This window comes from Argiope bruennichi, chromosome 6 (genome assembly GCF_947563725.1).
Source record: "Argiope bruennichi chromosome 6, qqArgBrue1.1, whole genome shotgun sequence".
Lineage (NCBI taxonomy): Eukaryota > Metazoa > Arthropoda > Arachnida > Araneae > Araneidae > Argiope > Argiope bruennichi.
The window spans coordinates 109,229,239-109,246,533 of record NC_079156.1 but is presented as its reverse complement, the minus strand read 5'-3'; positions in this window follow the sequence as shown (position 1 = coordinate 109,246,533).

Below are 17,295 nucleotides of genomic sequence, written 5' to 3'. Positions count from 1 at the left end.
CCAGGGTCACATACGCGGAACTGGCCAAGTTCAAGTGGGAGCAGCTCGATCATCTGCCCTACAGCCCGGAAATGTCGCCCTGCGATTTTCATGTGTTTGGTCCACTGAAAAAACATCTGAAAGGGAAGCGCGTCAACTCGGACGGCGAACTCAAGGACGCTGTGAAAGACTGGGTCTCGTCACGGCCACAGGAATTCTGGAAACAAGGAGTCCTTCAGCTCATTATTCAATGGGATCGTTGTGCTCAGGCCTATAGTGTATACTTTGAATAAAGTCTTCATTTATACCCACGGTGCCGTTTCGTAGCTTTTCATTTGAACACCCCTTTTATAATAATATGATAAACTGAACGGTGTAAGGTTTCTGAAGAAGTACGAACTTTGTGCTTATCGAAATTTCACATTTTAAAATACTTTGCCGGGTAAAGGATGCAAATCTCGTTACATAAAATATTTCATTAAAGTATTTAGCAACCATTAATCTCAGTGAACTAATTGGTCGCTAAAGACGGCTAGTAATTAAGATATTACAGGAACACTGTCCCAGATTTGATGCGTTGAATGTTTTAATATATCCATGATTTAATTTTGTGATTCTGTGGTAGCATGAGATTTAGAATTTTAGATTTTAATCTGATTTTTCCTATATTATTTTATTTTCATTTTATTGCATTGCATAATACTTTAATGTTTTATTCTTTTGTAAACTGAACGTTTTCTTTGTTTTGATTACAAAATATTGTTTGGCTTATTGTTTCTTCATTGTGGGCTAATTAAATCATTTATGTATATATGCAATGGAGAATTATATGATTATACGGCATAGTCAAAAACAAACTTTTCACTACTCTTTTTTTTTTATCAAGCAGTTTATTTGGTTTTATACAAATGTTTATTTTGAACAAAATGACTGTCATTTATTTCTTATTTACTTAAGACCGCTGACAATTATCTGTCAGCGATTTAAGCTGAGTGAGCGTCTCTTGTTTTTTTAGTAGCGCTAACTAGGGCCAAGAGTACAACTTAGCTACTTCATGCTTCACATTCGCTTGCACAACCCCTTTTTACAGAGGGGCACTTTCACACACCTCACAAATAGAACAAAGAGGAACAACGGGGACTCGAACCCGTGACGCGCTACCCTTACGCCAGGACGCCGGCTCACTTTAGCTTAATCTTGTTTGGTTTGTGTTATCAGTCTTTGACCTTGAATACTAAGATCACGTGGGGCCGCGGTGGCCTGGTGGTAAGGTCTCGGCTTCGGAACCGGAGGGTTTCAGGTTCGTGACCCGATTCCACCTAAGAACCGTCGTGTAAGGGGGTCGGTTGCACGTTAAATCCGTCATGACCAAATGTCCTCCCGCTGGTGTGGTGTGGTGTGGAGAGGGGGGTGCCAGCTCAGGTGTCGTTCTCGTCATCTGACCACGGTTCAAAATTACGAGGTCCATCCCAAAATAGCCCTAGTGTTGCTTCAAACGGGACGTTAATATAACCAAACCAAACCTAAGATCACGTGAACACCAAGTCATTACCCCTTTAGGGATATGATGCCTCTATTCCAGACGTTCGCTGGAGACGCAGCGTACGTGATAGGATTCATCCCACAGACCAAGGTTTCTGTCGCTAAGCCTAACTTTGAAGAAGGAAGAAAAAAAAATTACACACACCAAAAAAAAGTGTAAGTCCTAATGTCGTAATTTTTGATACCTAATATAGATTATTGGTTCAGTTGTCATACACGTTAAATATAGCATTTAGTATCTCTCCCTTTTAATTTACATTAAAATATATTTTAAAAACTCATATACGATGTGAAATAATTTTCAGAAGTCCTATTCAATTCTTTCTGAAGTTTTAATGGACAAAATACATTAATAAACTTTAAAATGAATATTAAAAAAAAATTAAAAAATGCAATGCAAAATAAGTAGAAGGCAGGCACGCAGTGAGATGAGATTCTGATAAAATATCATTCAAAATCTCGATTGCTAATTCTTTAGATCTTGAATAGGGTTTGACGGTTTTTCAAACCCGCTTTTAAAAGACCGGATTTTTTAAAGTAAATTAGTCGCATTTGGAAACCGTTTTTTAAATAAAGAAAACCGGTTTAAAGAATTCATATCATTATTTAAAAATTAATCTTAAACTTTTCTAATTTGTTATTCATTCCATGCAATAGGCAACAAACATATTTTTTCAACGTTGCGAGTTGCGTTGGCCAGTGCTTGTGCATTGCACCGATGCGCAAGTGGAAAAGACATGCCTAACCGATTTATTTTATGTTAGTACATATACATATGTAGTGACGAACACCTGATGACGAGCGCCATCTGCTGGCCAACAGGTGTTGATGCTTGTTAGACGGAGTACAGATGAGAGGGGTCTCTGAACGAAGGACGCGACGTAGGTCTGGACAAGAGCTGTGAGACGATGGATGCAGCTGACGAAACGACGAATACTGCCATGCAATGACTGCGATATTAACATGTGAATTAATTCTGCGACATATTCGACGAAATCTGTTTAATGTTCATTTCTTTATATTAATGTAATTGTCCGTCCTAAATGTAATTAAATGTGCGTGATTCTAAAATAGTAGTGATTCCTGAGTCCTACACATGTATAAACATATTTTATGAATATTTAATGCATATGAAATTCAAGCATTAGAAATTTTTAATAGAGGCAAATTAATAGAGAGTTCCTCAGTTTTTTTTCCAAAGAATAAATAGTTTCTCATGTATTGTGACGATACTTAAAATTTTCAAAAAAATTGTGACTTGAGCAATGTGATTATTATCATGTGACTACTATTGTTTGACAACGGATTCTAAAATCCTCCGCACATTTGCGCATGCGTTAGGATGGGTTTAATTCGTCAAAATAGGGGTGAGAGGAAAGATGAAAGGAGGGGATGTTTACATTTAACAATAAAATAAACTCGGATTATTCGCAGACTGGATTAAAATAATACGTTCGGAAACAACACGATAATCACATACACGTAGGGAAAAAATTGAACAAAAAATGTATCTAATAGGAAGAAAATGACGGTCAAAGAATGACGAATTCCGGAAATGCTCTCATCCTTCCACGTCTCTTCCCTTAATAAGATAGAATCGTCGAAAAATGATCGTCTCAGAATACTGAAACGAACAGTTTGTACAATCTGTCACGAGTCACGACAGGTTCGCTTAATATTGTAAAGTGAAAACTGGAAACCAAAATATAAAATTGTTATATTTGGTAAAAATAACGTAAGTAATCAGCATGTTCCTAATTTTTATAGTTGTATTTTCTATTTTACATTTTAAAACTTTAATTTTATTATATAAATTTCTTCTCTCAAAAATTAATGAGAAATAAAAAGTTCTGGCTTCTGTCTAATGGGATTTTAAATAAACAGGGTGTTAAAATAATCCATATTTTCTTTCGCAACGTTTCGACATAAATTATGTTTTTATCAAGCATCGGAATTAAATTAAGAAGATGCGTGTTTTTTTTTTTTAATTCCTAAAAAATGTGTAGATTAGACTATTTTAAATTACATTAATATTAATAGTTCTGATAATAAAATTGTAAAATGAACTTCAAAAATATTTATTTAATAACTTTAATTTCATTCTTAAATAAAAATGAATATCTAAAGTTTGAGATAGTTTCAAAAAGTTAGGAATTGACAAGGCAATCTGCAAACATTGTAATAAAATGCTCAGCTGCAAAGGATTATCTACGAGCAATCTACATAATCACTTGAAAGCAGTTCATAAAATAATTATCGGAAAGAAATCAGAAACGATTATCGATGAAGAAACGCCAGGATATTCCTCTTCTTCAATATATATATATATAATAGATTTTGAATCCTGTCGGCTAAATAATATGTAACATATTATTGATAAAAATAGAATGCAGGTTCGAAGCAGTTAAGAGACTTGGTATCTTTAATTTCGTTTTATTCTATTCCGAGTGGTAGGCATGATTTTTACACGACGCAGCGCGGCACAAAAGCAGAAATAAGCACGAAGGCAAAAAGGGCCGAACAAATGATCACTAGCCTTATATAACATAGCATTTCCGGCCACGTGCTGCTGGAATGACCTTTGACAAGGACAAAAGTATCAAATAAAGTATCACTTTCATTTAATACGTAGTACTGATGGCGCATTAGTTTTACAGAGGAATTAATTAAACCGAAAGTAGAATTGGATCACAAAATAAGAGAATATTTTACTATGGTCTAAATTAAGAGTTTAAAATATCATTACATATATATTGAATTTTATGAAAGTGAAAAGGAGTGGTTTAAAAGAAATCATATCAAAACTTACAGCAATGGATGGATTTTCTATTTATAGCATTACAAATAGCTCATTCATACGAGAGTCTCTTCAACAACAAGGATATTCATCACAAAGAAATTATTCTAGAGTAATGGATCTCATTCATGCGTTTTATGACAATGCTAAACGTGAAATAAATCCATTAAAAAAGAATTGGAAAAATTCTCTATAACTTTAGACGAGTGGACTAGTAAAAGAAATCATAGATATTTAAACATTAATGTACACCACTTGGCAGAAGATTTCAATTTGAAATTAGTGCCAATAAAATTAAGAAGATGCGTGTTTTTTTCCTGTGATGCTCTGAGAACACTAGAACCGGTATCTGAAAGGCTACAAAATTTCGAATCTAGAAACTGGCATTGTAGTGATTGGATTTTGAAGCGTTAGGAAATAAACGTTCATAGATGGCGCTAGGGAACTAGCGCGAGTGTAATTCAAAAGAGTGATGTCATTCGAGTGTTGGCTCTTGGAAGAGAAGGAGTTACTGAGCAGAGTAACTCGAACGAATCTGAAATAAATCTGTTAAGTTTTCTATTTGCCTAATTTTTTTCAAAGCACTCACGAACCAGCCACGACAGGCATAGTTGCAGCAACAAATGATGGTGCTGCTGTTATGAAAAAATTTGGCAAATTGTCTTCTATAGGTAATCAACTATGCTTCACTCACATGTCATTCTCTTAGCAGTTACTGATGTGTTACATAAACATAGAGAAATGGCTGAAGCTGAAGCCGAAATAAATGTTTCAAGTGAGGAATCGGAAGATAAAGATTTTGAAGGTTCTCTTTTTTATGTTTGTAACCGATGACATTTTATTTCTATTTTGTCTGACAATTACAAAGAAAAAAAAAACTTTTAATAATTAGAAAAATTTGGAAGTTCTTTAGAGTCTCCAGTAAGATATACCATTCTTCAAAATTGTATAAAAAAACAAAAACAGGAAAGGAATTATATTTAATTTCTGACTTCAAAACAATGTGAAATAGTATGGAGGACATGCTTGAAATATTTCTAGCAGTAAAAGAATGTGTTGTTTTAGCACTGAATGATATTGGCTCTGTTTATATGTGGAATGAAGCTAAATATCCTAAATTTTTAGAACTTCATAAAGTCTTGGGACCGATTCGTCTTGCAGCTGAAGGTTTAGGGCTACGAGATGCCTACGAGATGCTACGAGAAAGTATATTTGAATTTCTGTTAAGTGAACTTAAAAATTTAAACACTGAATAAATTTGAAATTTTTATATGCTTTAGAAGAACGAATTCAAGAAAGAAGACAAGTAGAATGAGCGACTCTTTTGCTGTATTTGCAAAATCCACAAAACATTTCTAGTTCAGCGAAGAAATCTAGTGTACTTTCTTTAGCTTCAAAAACCAAAAATATTAGGTTATCTGGAAATATTTTGCCTAGAATATTTCCAAATTTTTACGTGGAAATCGATTCTGATGAAGAGCAAATCGAAGAAACTACTCCTCAGAGTAATGCTTTCTTAAAAGAAGCCTTGGAAAAAATCAATTCATAAGTTTCTTGAAAACCCTGAAGAAAAACTTATAAATCCAAAGACAGTGAAAGCTGAATTTTCATTATTTGAGGCAACGAATAAAAGAACAAAAAACTTAGATTTGTTATTTGATGCCATGAAAACTATAAAACCAAGCTCAGTAGTTAGTGAACGAGTATTTTCGATTTCAGGCAGTATTGTGTCCAAAATAAGAAAAAGACTTAGCCACTGTTCAGTAAATATTTTATGTTTTTTAAAATCCTATTTCCTTAGGAGAAATTAAAATGAGTGAAAATAATAAAAATATTATTTAAAATTTTTGTTTCAGTTTTCGTTATTTTGTGTAAGACTGCAAGTTTTTTTCTTATTAAAATTAAATTTAAAAAATATTTTCTCTATTCAATTTTTTTTTGACAAAAATTCGAAAACCGGTTTTATTTGTAGATTTTGTATAAACCCTAAATCAATGTAACGAATTTTAGCGATCTAGCTGTCTTCTTTTCATAATTATTATATTCGAACAGGTGGACAGATGGTTTTCTTGTGAACAGGTTTTATTCAAAACTTGATAGAGATCTGCAAATTTGATGTGAAGACCGTATGCCAAATTTCAACCATCTAGCTCAAAGTGTTTTTGAGTTACCTTCCTCACAGACAGAAACATGTTTAACAGCTTAATTAAGCATCAATTGATCTCCACATATGATCGCAAACTCACCAAGTGTCATTCCAGAGAATGCCTTACATGGTATTGGCATACATCTGTCATGAAATATTAACCTTTGGCGTGAATTTAGCCTTTTACTAAATCTACCGTGTGATCCTTGACGAGTTATTTGGCGATTAATTCCTGACATGCGTTAATAGCATCCGAAATTCGAATTTGTGTTTTAAATGAGTTTTTTCCAACTGACAAACAAAAATCTGACACAAAACTACACTTGTGATCACAAAATCGAGTACCAAATTTAATATATTCATGTCAATGCGTCTTTGAGCTATCGCATTTACATGTTTCTAAAAATACAGAGCAACAGATGGTCAATCCCTTGTTTGATTTAGCGTAAATCTCTGCACTATTCATGTTAAATTTGCTTGCCGAATTTTATCCATCTAGCTCTCTTCATTTTGTAGTTATCGTGACAACCTATATTCGAACAAATAGACAGATAGACTCCCTCTGAACAGATTTTACTAAAACATTTTATAGAAATCTGCATATTTGGTGTAAAGATCGTATATCAAATTTTATTCGTTTAACTCAAACCGTTTTTGAATTATCTTTGTCAGAGACGGACATTTTCCTAAAATGCGTTTTTCGAACTCATGGAATTCTAAAACGCCGAGATTCATCAAGTTCGAATTTTTCGACGATTATTACACTGCGTAGACGAGAAAATAAAAATAGCCGAATTTCATTCTTTATTTCATGTTAATCACTGTGTTGCGTCTTAGAGACGCTTTTTTCCCAATCCAGCTGTGGTTGCCATGGAAACCGGCGCATGTGCAGTTTTTCTAGGACTTTGATACGTTTCTTTTTTTATGCTTAGCTATTCAGATTTTGTAATGTCTAATTAGAGATGTAACCGTGTATATATTAGTGTTCGGGTTGGTTTTTATGTTCGTCAGTAAATGTTATCCTTTAACTGGAGAGGTGAAAATTTAGGACTAAACTCGGGAGGTGCGGTCTAGGAAAGCGCATTTTCTTTAAAATGAAATTAAATTTTCTAATAAAAGTATTATTATGATAATCTGTCAATACATTCTGCAGATATTTTTCTTGATATATAAATATGTTTTAGAAATTTTTCAAAATATATTATCATTGAAAAAAGTAATTTCGTTGGAACTGGCATTTTTCTTCTCCAATTACATGTTACAATAAATAATATTCTTGAAAAAACATATTACTTATTATTTTCTAAATCATATTTATTTTCCCATTATACAAAGGTATATAGAAAACAATATAAGGAAAAAAATTAAACAATTAGATGAAAAATAAGAAAAATTGTCTATAGGTAAAATTGACCCTTTTTATTATCATCATCGGTTTACGAGGGCATTTTAAACATAGAGATTAAGTACAAATATAAAATTCAGCCTATAAATTCTGTAGATATTACTCTTGGTATATTAATATATTTTAGAATTTTTTCAAAATACATTCTCACAATAAAAATTAATTATATTTGAACAACTCATAAGAATCAGCCGAATGAGAACTTTCATCAAAAAAAAAATCTTCTGTACAATTACCCTCATCACTAAAATTACTTTTTGCTTCATTTAAAAGTCTTTGGAGCTCTGATTTACAACGAGGATCAAAAGGTTGGATGATGTTTCGAGCACGAAGTTTTAGAGCCATCTGTTAAGTCTTGTATGAAACTGGGACACTAAAAGGTAGGTGCGGTCTCACAGATATCGAGCTAAGAAATAGATGAAATATTTAAAAAAGCATCCGCTGAAACCGGCTGAAAAAGTACACTTGTAGTGAAGGTCACGAAACAGGAAACTACAGGGTCAGTACATGCGGATGAGCTAAAAATAGAATAGGGTTGACCGAAAGTCCATCTTTAAAGGTCTGACAGTAGGGATAAGAATATTTTCAGAGCGGTTATTAAGTAACCAATATCAAAAAGTCACAAATACAAGTGATCAATACTTTTCAAAGAGGGGTGTGATTCAAATCCTTGATACGATCTTATTAGTGATATTTCGATTACAGGTTTTGGATCACGATAGAAAGTAATAATCGATACGATATCACTGAAATTTGCCGGAGCGGTGACTTTACTGGAAAGTAAGAATCGATACGATCTGTCCAATAGAAGCTCTCGAAAGAAATCTGTGATTGGATTGAAAAGTGAACGGACCGGTTATTGGAATTATCGTATCGTATCATTGAATTGCATATCACTGAAATTTATCGGAGCGGTGATTTCACCGGATAGTGCGAGGCTTCACTGGAAAGTGCGAAGTCACCGCTCCACTTTATGGGAGTGACCGATATTCGTATTTGATGATGTGCTATTCCATACAGATCATTTTTAATTGCTCGTGACATGATTGACTTTGATTACATGTACTCTGTTTACTGCTGGCGCCATCTATTGGTAGAATAGAAGACTAAAGTAAACCTTTTAAAGAAATGACATATATTTTTAACTCAACTTTTCCAGAAAATGGTTTACTCTAATAAATAAATTAAATAAATAGTTTTGAGAAAAAAATAAAATTTAAGAAGTAAGCTGAAACAGATAAATTAATTCAATCACACATTAATTAAATTATTAAATTAAGTATTAATTACAATTAACAAATTTTACATTTAATACTAAGTAATAATTTTTAATTAATAATATGATTGAAATAACAGATATTTGGAACGCATATTTAAAAATAACAATAGCAATATTATTTGTTATTCAAAAAATAGTGGATTATGCATCTCTATCTGACAGACCGCACTCCCCAGTGAAGGGTTATTCTGTGTTTAACGATATCTTGGGAGTTAGAAAATAGATTTTAGATGTTAGATCATGAGTAATTATAACCACCGAACTACATAACAGAATTAGAATGGTGGGATTGCATTCAGAATTATTTGGTAAATGCTCTGGCGCCATGGACAACAACATTCACACTGTAATATATTTCCATTTGTGCTAGGCGATGAAGATTAATAAGTACACTGAATTTCAATATTGTTTCAACACATTTGTCATTCCGACAAATGAGATGTGAATGGCCAGAGACATGAAGTAAAAAAAAAAAAAAAAAAAAAAAAAAAAAACTCGATTGTAATTTTCCTTTTTTGTCTTTTGTAAACAGCAGTGCAATTTATTTTGGAAACACAATACATACTGGAAATCAGGTAGTTACCAAAAATATTAAGTGTTATAATATTAATAGAAATGGTATTAATGGAAAGTGTTATAATATTAACGGAAAGATGTTATAAGAAAAACCTAAACAATCTTTTAATGAGTATTTACTTCGTTTAGACATTACGGAATTACACTAATGATAATAACTGTTCGAATTTAAGAATCAAAAACGAAGACATCAATATTTTAAAATATTATTTTAAGAATATTTCTTTATTCTTTTTGCAGTTATTCAAATTAAAATCAGTTTCAGAGAAATGGAGTCCATGACTCCCTAAATAAGAATAAAAACTTTGAAAAACAATAACTCGGTTATATGCACATTTCATAATTATACTTTTGCTAACATACAGCTGAAAGAACAATTAGAAGGTACTGAGGAGATGATTGTATTCATGGTCAAATTAACATGGGAAAATCAGAACTAACGGAGTCATTTTGGTTACATTCATGTCCAGTTATGGATTGAAAATGAGAGCTAAACTATTGTTTTTCACATTGTTCTTAAGCGCTGCCGTAATTCTCGGGTGATATTTTCCATAGGAGATCTTTCACCTGCAATGTTCTTTATAATAATTCTGTATAATTGATTTTTATCATAAAACTCACTTCGGATAAGAAATTGCCGATAAATTCAAGCACACAGTCTGAACAGTCGTCAAACTAACTCCCCAGTTGTGTCCTTGATCAAACTGATAAGACACCAAATGAAATCACAATCGAAGAGTCAGATTCACTTCGCATATCTGTTAACGAGTTTATCACAGTAGTGACGTCTTCATTCCAGAATGAACAATCCCATTCCTAAGCTCTTTCGAGATTAGATATTTTAGAGTACTGAAACGCCCTAGTTTCGCTTTGAATGATAAGCCAATTTCAAAATTCACAGTGATGGCTGTATTTGTATGGGGATTGCTGTGTAAAAGAGGTTCCCGCTTACTTGATGCTTCTTAAATAAATATACACTTAGACATCTTTTGAGAATTCTCAAAAAAAAACTCCCTGTGATCGAAACACTTCTGGGTGAGCATATCTAACGAACAAAGCGCGGGCCTCGAATATTTAAACAATTACATTTAACAAAAAGGGGAGGAATTTTCTACTGATATCTAAGTATATCTACTCCCGATGTAGTTTCGTTGAATATTCGTAGCCTTTTCTGTATTTATATAGGATTACCTATTGGTAGCGCAACTCTTTTATAGCTCACAAGAGTAATCAGCTATACGTATAGCCGCGGTACGGGAAAGTTGAGGAATTTGACATTAAATACAACAATGTATTTGATGCAACACAACCATTTGTTAAAACGAAATGGTTGACGAATACATTTTTGAGTGACTGCTATAGCTGATTTTGTTTCCTTTTGAGAGTCAAACAAGAGTCGTATTTCAGAAAAAACGAAGACTTGTTTTCTTCTGTTATCTCCATTAAGTTTCAATCCTCAATAAATGAATTCTATAACTTAAAATATGTCTCCTTTCATATATACTACATTGTGCTATAAAAAATTATTCATGATATGATATCACATTTCGCTGTAATATATATCCTATTTATATATATACTAGCCGCCTTTGGCGACCAGCCGGTTCGCCAATCTTAATGCTCGTTAAAATTTTAATAATTAAATATATTATGTAATTCCTACTTTAATAGCTTCTTCATCAAATATTTTAAAGCTTCAAATTTTGATAGTCATGTAATTCACTCATAATAATATAAAGTCCTTCAGCCATAACATAATATGTATCTCTCTAATTTTCTGTTAGTTCCGGTAGAATTCATGCTTAAAATTAAAATGGAAATGACTAAACTGCAATTAATATAATATTTTTTACTGAAAAAAAGCATTTTTTATAATATGATTACTGATAACAGAGTCACTGAGCGTTTAAACTTTATGGGCACTAAAGAATATCTTTCTTAAGTTATGTAATTTCTCAAGAATCTGTCAATAAAATTTTCTCAGATTCATCATGAACAGATCGATTCATTAATAATGTTTAATTTTAAATGCATCAAACTTTAAGAAAATAAAATGAATCGTTTAAAATAATCAGTCGAAAACAGGTTTAAAAAACTACTTTAAAAACGATGTACTTAAAACTATAAGCATATACAAAAAAATATATAACTAACATAAATACAATTTAATTACAAAAGCATGCAACTAACCTAAAAATAATTTAAATCATTGAAAACAGGTTAAAAAAATCTACTTAAAAAACGATGTACTTAAAACTATAAGCATATACAAAAAATATTTAACTAACATAAATACAATTTACTTACAAAAGCATGCAACTAACCTAAAAATAATTTAAATCAACCGTTGATAACGGTTGTCATGGCAACAATCAGAATGCGCATGCGTGAATTTTCTTCGCCAGCTCCGGTAACGCAAATGCGTGAATTTTTCTACGCCAGTTGGGGTAACGCTATGCAGATTATACATTTTTAATCTCCTTTATTCTGTGTTATTTTAATTCAAAAGTACTTCAGAATGAATCTGAAACATGGATTAATTAACAATGTTTAATTTTAAATGCATAAAACATTAAGAAAATAAACAGAATCGTTTGAAATAATCCGCCGAAAAATGTTAACCCTAGCCTCATTTCTGTTGGGAGAAAAAAAATTGAAGTTGGCAGTTGGGAAAATGGAAGATTTTTTTGGCGGGAAAGTTAGTTTTTAATTAATAATTAAAATTCTAATTAAAATTTTAAAAAAAGGGACCCCAGGTGCACATTCCCGACCTCTAAGGTATACATGTACCAAATTTGATAGCTGTATGTCAAATGACCTGGCCTGTAGAGCGCCAACACACACACACATTGAGCTTTATTATAAGTATAGACTACACTATCCTATAAAACATCATTCGTAAAATTGTGTCACATTTCGCTGCAATATCCTATTATCTCTTTTCATATATACTACACTGGCCTATAAAAATTATTCATGAAATTGTATCACGTTTCGCTGCAGTGTCTTATTATCCCTTCTTATATATACTGCACTGTCCTGTAAAAATTATTCTGAAATTGTATTACATGTCACTACAATTTCCTATTACCTATTTTCATATACTAAACTGTCCTATAAAAAATTATTCATGAAATGTATCACATTTCACTCCAGTGTCCGATTGCCGCTTTCTATATATACTGCACTGTCCTACAAAAAAATTATTCATGAAATTGTATCACATTTCGCTGCAATATCCTATTATCTCTTTTCGTATGTACTACACTGGCCTATAAAAAATTATTCACGAAATTGTATCACATATGATTGCAAAGTTCTATATCCCCTTTCATATACACTACGCTGTCAAATAAAAAATTATTCGTAATATTGCATTCCATTCCTCTGTAATATATCCCCTTTATATATACATACACTTTCCTATAAAAATTATTCATGAAATCGTATCATATTTTGCTACAGTATCTTGTCGACGTTTGTAAAATCTTGAAATGTGACAAATATATCTGTTTACTTCCTCAGACCGGCGACAGCCAATCTCCAATCTAATTTTACAAGATAACTCTAAAGAACCAGTCAACGATAAGATTTGCAATCTAAGATTATTTATTTTTGAAATGATACAAATAAAAGTGGTAAAAGAATGTCAATCGAAAGGTCGGTTTATTAATACTATAAAGAGGAGGACAAACTTCGGCGTGCAGAATTATTAGGGGAGTTAAAAAGACCAAAGACAGCAAAAAGAATCAGTATTATGTATGTGTGTTCTACAGAAAATCCCATCAGTCCGAGGTAGATGATAAAAATAAGAAAATAGCACCCGCTAATAATCCAAATTATCTGAGGACAATTGTCGAGACGAGATTTTCAACATACTTTCTAAGATTCGGAAGAATGCAGGAAAATATATACATCCGCAGAGGAATTGAAACTGTTCATCGTTATTTATAGGACAAAAGTCTCGGAATTAACAAAAAAAAAAAAAAAAAAAAACTAAACGTTGAAAATAATGATTTAAGTTTAGTACTGATAGCGGCAGAAAATCTTGCGGAGGACAGTCTCTACTAGAGATGCATAATCCACGATTTTTTGAATAACAAATAATATTGCTATTGTTATTTTTAAATATGCGTTCCAAATATCTGTTATTTCAATCATATTATTAATTAAAAATTATTACTTAATATTAAATATAAAATTTATTAATTGTAATTAATATTTAATTTACTAATTTAAGTAACCTGTGATTGAATTAATTAATCTGTTTCAGCTTACTTCTTAAATTTTTTTTTTCTCAAAATGATTTATTTAATTTATTTATTAGAGTGAACCATTTTCCGGAAAAGATGAGTTAAAAATATATGTCATTTCTTTAAAATGTTTACTTTAGTCCTATATTCTACCAATAGATGGCGCCAGCAGTAAACAGAGTTCATGTAATCAAAGTCAATCATGTCACGAGCAATTAAAAATGATCTGTATGGAATAGCGCATCATCAAATACGAATATCGGTCACTCCCATAAAGTGGAGCGGTGACTTCGCACTTTCCAGTGAAGTCTCGCACTTTCCGGTGAAATCACCGCTCCGATAAATTTCAGTGATATGCAATTCAATGATACGATACGATAATTCCAATAACCGGTCCGTTCACTTTTCAATCCAATCACAGATTTCTTTCGAGAGCTTCCATTGGACAGATCGTATCGATTATTACTTTGCAGGAAAGTCACCGCTCCGGCAAATTTCAGTGATATTGTATCGATTGTTACTTTCTATCGTGATCCAAAACCTGTAATCGAAATTTCATCAGTAAGATCGTATCAAGGATTTGAATCACACCCCTCTTTGAAAAGTATTGATCACTTGTATTTGTGACTTTTTGATATTGGTTACGTAATAACCGCTCTGAAAATATTCGTCATCCCTAGTCTCTACTCCTGTGGCGAGCTAGATTGTTTGCTCATTGGCTGATATAATGCCACTTACAGAATATGAGAAATTATTTTTTAAAAAAGGCGAATTTTATTTCTTTGTAAATACTTTAGAGGATTGTAATTATTTAACTCTGCAAACATACAGACAAAATTGCTTCTCAATGTAATTGGTAGGAAATGAATTCCATATTCTGCAACAAGAAAAATGCCATTTCTGTAAAGTGCAATTTGTGTTTGTTTAAATTTATTAATATTATCAAGTGAGAACATGATGTTGTTTTGGTTTCAGGTTTTTGTAGCTTCAAAATGCACAGGCGAAAATTTCGCGATTTATTGCTTTTATGGTATAAATTTTCACTTTTAGGGTTGTTAGAAAATAACAAATAAAACAACAGGTTGACACATTTGGTGACTTATCTCCAACAAAAACGTATAACTTAGAGCGAATGTGCCCGATTCTCCTGTCTGGTTAATAAAGGGCATGGGTCGAAAAAAGTTCTCGCCTGAAAAAGCACAAAGAAGAAAACGAAAATCAACATGAAATAGCAAAAGGGTATATCGGATAGTGTGTGTATATATAAATAAACGAAACATTTTGAGATGAAGAAAAAAAAACCAACGCCTTTTTCGAAAAATTAACGTTTGCGCAATATATTGCAAATAAATAATTCCAATATATTCCAAATAAACGCTTGCGCAATATATTCCAAAAAATTTTTTTTTCTGTCCCTGATAAGAAATTTTGTAGCTCGACTGATTTGAGATTAAAAAAAAATATATACATTGTTTTTCTAAATGTCAACACATGATTATTCTGATATCACGTAATTGTTTGAAACCGGTTTAAACTGGTTAATTTAACCAAAACAAACAATGACTTAAAAAAATAATAATGTTCTCACATTATAACTTGAAATTTGCGATAGCAGATTTCAATTATATATATATATATGTCAACTATTAAATTATATAGTTCTTAAAGACATGCCGTGGAATAATTACTATCATAATTATTTAAGAGTAATAATTATTCATGTGATTATATAGATTATAATTATTTCTATTATTATATCTGCTTTCTAATCATATCAAAAACAGCAAAACATTGTTCGGAACTTCAGGTCTCAATAAAAAATATCGACGTTCATTAACACCAAAACACTAATACACAGATAACAAAACACAGCCAAGACGTGCACAAGCAATAAACAGAAGCACTTCTAGCAAACGGCAGAACGCAAGCAACAAAACAGCGATAAGCAGCTCGGAGCGATCAGAGAGAGAACTCGTTCAATTATTAACTAGAACTGAACTCATCATCCTAGAACCTCCAGCTCAGTCTCAACGCCTCTTATAGTTCCCGAAACAAGACAAAGAAGATTCTCGAACAATAAATAATATCTCAGTTCCTATTGGTCCTATCGCCAAACTTCTTGAAGATTCTAGTAATATCCATTTTTGTCGCCAAGTTTGTTGCCAAGCCCGGGATCACTGATCCGGCATGGGATCAGCATCCAATAGAGCTGATCGTAAAACGGTCTTTCCTACGATAGAACCGTGCTGAGAAGCAACATTGCAGATTCGTAAATATATGAATAAATAATTGCTATAAATAAGTGCAACTATAATAGAAATTAAAGACATGTGGAATAAATGAAAGAACATTTAGGATGATGTTTAGAGATCTACGTTATATCTGTAATTGTGGGAATTTGCCTGTCTATTAGTTTTCTGAACAATATTTTTTTTATCATTGTTGGGTAGTACATAATGAACTATTGATAAAGATTGACATTAAATGAATTTGAAATTTTGTACAACGTAGCATATAAATGTTTTTCATTTGATTCATATAACAATTGACAACAATAATTCATAAAACAATTGAAATCTTATTTGTAACACTAATTATAAATAATTGGAACGACACAAATTTGTTACAGCATTAAATACAAAATGTTATTTATATTTAATAACTAGACATTGATAGAATTCAATGAATTTTGGGGATAATTGTCTGTATTTAACTCATTCTAAATACTTTATTGATTTTAAGACAGTATTTACCTGAAATTATTTGAATTTGAAATAATTTCCCTTTACTGGAATATTTAAAGAATAAAGATCTTAATAACATCTGAAATATTTCTATACAATAATTAAAAAAATATGAATGCTCGTTTTACAAAAAATACACATTTTACGCATTCATTAATAGATAGTGAATTTGTGGTTATATTTAAGCATTTAGCTAACAATCAATATATAACACTTTTTTTTAAATAGAAAATAAAGATTTACTATATATGTATATTCTGTAACTGCAGTTGAGAGAAAAAAAGTATTTTGAAAATCAGTGGGATCTACAATTGGTTTTATTAATATAAGCATTTTAAACAGAAACTTCAGACTGAATTCTTGACAAATATACAGTGTCTTACAAAAGTGATGGGACACTTGTGCTTTACAAAAGGAAACTGTAATAAAATAAATAAATAAACATGAACAAATATTTTTTGGGTGTGTTTCATATTTAAAGTTAGTAACAATTATTACATAACATACATTTTGTCAAAATATTAAAATATTAATTTAATAAAAATGCAATTGTTTAGAACGGAGCAAAAAATGG